Consider the following 3,218-nt stretch of genomic DNA (forward strand, 5'->3'; position numbering starts at 1 on the left):
CAAAAATAAGATTGAATCAAACTTATTTAAGATTACAAGTTCAAATTTGAGTCATGTAAGTGGTCCATTAATGAGTCATGTAAATGCTCCATTAATGTAGAGAGAGAAAGAGAAATATTGTTAAGGATAGTGGGGAAGTGTAGGGTATTTTTGGAATAAAAGAAAATAGTGAGGAGTTGTAGAATATTTTTGAAATAAATTAAAATAGTGGGGAGGTGCAGGTCCCACTTGGGGAGGTGGAGGGAGCAACACCCTAAATTTAGTGCTGTCAAAATGGGTTGTAAGCTGCGAGCCAACCCGACCTATCACGGGTTTGAGTTGGGTTGGGTTTGAAAAAAATTTAATTCTTTTATGCGTCGGGTTGGCTCACCGACCTACATAATTTAATTTAATTATTTATTATTTTGTATTTCAATATTATTAGTTAACACTTTTTTAATTATATTGTAGATAGGGATAAAAAAAATGTTTCAAGATAGAAAAATATTATAAATTTATTTATTCAAGATTCTAATATTATAAATGGATAAGTGATACAAAAATTTTTAAAAACTTTTGTGTTCGCCTTTTGTGCTTGTATTTGGATTATGCTTGGATTGTATGATATTTTTTTTTTTATTTTGAATTGTCTTTGGAGTTCAACATCATTTTAAAAGTGAAATTTATTTAAATTTGAATTAAAAAAATTATAACTTTTTTTCTTTTAAAAAAAACTTATAATTAAGTGAGCTAGTAAGTCAATCCATTTAATCCACCAACTCGTGGTAGGTTGAACCAGATTCAAATTTTTTCAACTCACTATTAAATGAACCGAATTAGGTTGGCTTACTAAGTGACCGACCCGTGGTGGATTAGGCTGGGATGAGTCGAATCATCCGTTTTGACACCTATAGATAAATCACTTTGTACACTAATGATACTTATTTTAAATGAGTTACTTATCAATGATGTCAAGTTAATGGTACATAAAACTTTGGTGAAATAAAAATTTTTAAAAAATAAATAAAATCAACCATCCAAAAGAAATTATCATGAATGATCAATGCTTAATACAATAATCCAGCTTCAAAAGACACATGGCATGTAGAAAATTCTCTTACAATAAATCCCAATGTCATTTAAACCCTAACATTTAACTGTCAATAATAATAATATATTGAATTAAATTATTTAATTAAAATATTAATTAATTTATTGAATACAAAATTAATCAAATAAATTGTAGCGGGGAGTGAAAAAAAAATATAAGATGTAAATTAATCACGACCCAGAACGAATCATGGTCATTCACCATATATAATCAAGTGTAGTAAATTATTTTTTTTTCTTGTATTTGTCGTGTTCTAATAAATTAAAATAAATTTTCTCTTTAAAATATTTTCATGTCCAATTGTCATGGACTAATTACATTTAATTGACACATTTTTATTTCACCTGTCGCATTTGAGAGTATTTGCTCGATTGGTAGCAATATTTAAAATTAAAACAATCAAAATTCAATCCAAAAAAGTCATAAACAATTGTTTTTGCTTATTTTATTTCTTAAGAAGTGACTTAGTTCAAACTTTAATTTAAAAATAAAAATAAGCCAGACTACTTATTTTATTTAAATATAATATTATATCTTTTTAGTTAATGAAGAACTAATAAATATAAGTCAATATATTTAATATTTTAGTACTATATTATTTTAATGTAGCATCTCCTTTTATCAGCTACATTAACGGTTAAAGATCTCAAACATAATAATGTATTCATATTCAAAATAAAATTATATATATATATATATATATATATATATACACGTTTGTGTTTTTTAAGAAAAAATTATAACAGTTATAAAATATAATTTATTTTTTGTATTCTTAATTTATCTCTATTGACGTCTTCCAACATCATTTGATTTTGTATTCCAACATCATTTGATTTTGTATAATACTATCACAATTGATAAATAAGATAAGTTAAAGAAGTAAAAACTTTCATATATGCATATACTAAATCATATACATGTTAACTTAAGCAGTTGAAATTCTTAGAGGGTCTTTATGTTCCACCAAAGTTTATCTTCACCATAGCTGCCTTAACTGATTAAATCAATCTCAACTATGAACAATAAAATCAATTGTTGATGGTTTGACTCCTTGCTTCCATGATACTTTCGTTTTCACATAAATGGTGGGGTTTCTTCCTCAACTCAAATTTAGTTCAAGTTGTGTGTTTATCACTCTTCTCAGTCAAGGAAAAAGATTAAAAAAATGAGATAAATATGTTTTTAGTCTCTAAACATGGATACAAAATTAAAATTCATCTTTATCCAAAAGTTTTGATATAGTTTAGTCCTCAGACTTTATAAATAAATAGATTTAGTCTTTCTAATATTTTTTTACGTGTTAAATGTCATTTAAGGTTAACATTGTTTACACCACTCAAACAATTATAGATCAAAGTCTTAAAGCAAGAAGCATCTCAAATGCTACCATTATGGCAAGAGAGGGCATGTCAAGAGTGCTTGTTGGCAAAAGAAAAATAGAGAAAAGAACTTTGAAGTATAAACCACACAAGGTTGAGTTGCTAGTACATTAGAGGATGAAGGTATTTTGGTGAGCGAAACAATAATTAGCTCTAATGGTAGAAGACGACTACATAACACAAGGATAGTGAATTCAGGTACAACTTGGTAGATGACTTCAAATCGAGTTTGGTTTTACACTTACGAACTTATCTTAAGTGGATCTATGCTCATGGGACATAGTCATGCCTTAGAGATTGTTACAATCAGTACTGTCAAACTAAAAATGTATTATGGTATTTTTTGCATAATTCAAAGGGTGACATGTGAAAGACTTGAAGAAGAATATATTGTCTAACAGGTAACTAAATGACCTTGGGTGTAAGATCAACTTTAAAGGTGGAATCTTAAAGGTGGTGAAGGGGAATTTGGTAGTAATGAAAGTAGAGAAGATCATGACAAATTTGTACATGCATATGGAAGATACATTGCAAGAAGCTAATGCAGTTGTAGTCAAGATGAAGCAATGATGTTATGGCATCATAAACTTGGACATATGTTATAGAAAGGTTGTAAAATTGTAGAGTGTAATCTCTTTAACAAGCTCAAAAAGCTTGATTTATCTTTTTTTAAGCACTGTGTGATAAGCAAGCAACATATATTGAAGTTTCCTATAGTGACTACTAAAAGAAAACACATACTAGAC

Source organism: Vigna radiata, chromosome 4 (assembly GCF_000741045.1).
Source record: "Vigna radiata var. radiata cultivar VC1973A chromosome 4, Vradiata_ver6, whole genome shotgun sequence".
In the NCBI taxonomy this organism is placed as follows: domain Eukaryota; kingdom Viridiplantae; phylum Streptophyta; class Magnoliopsida; order Fabales; family Fabaceae; genus Vigna; species Vigna radiata.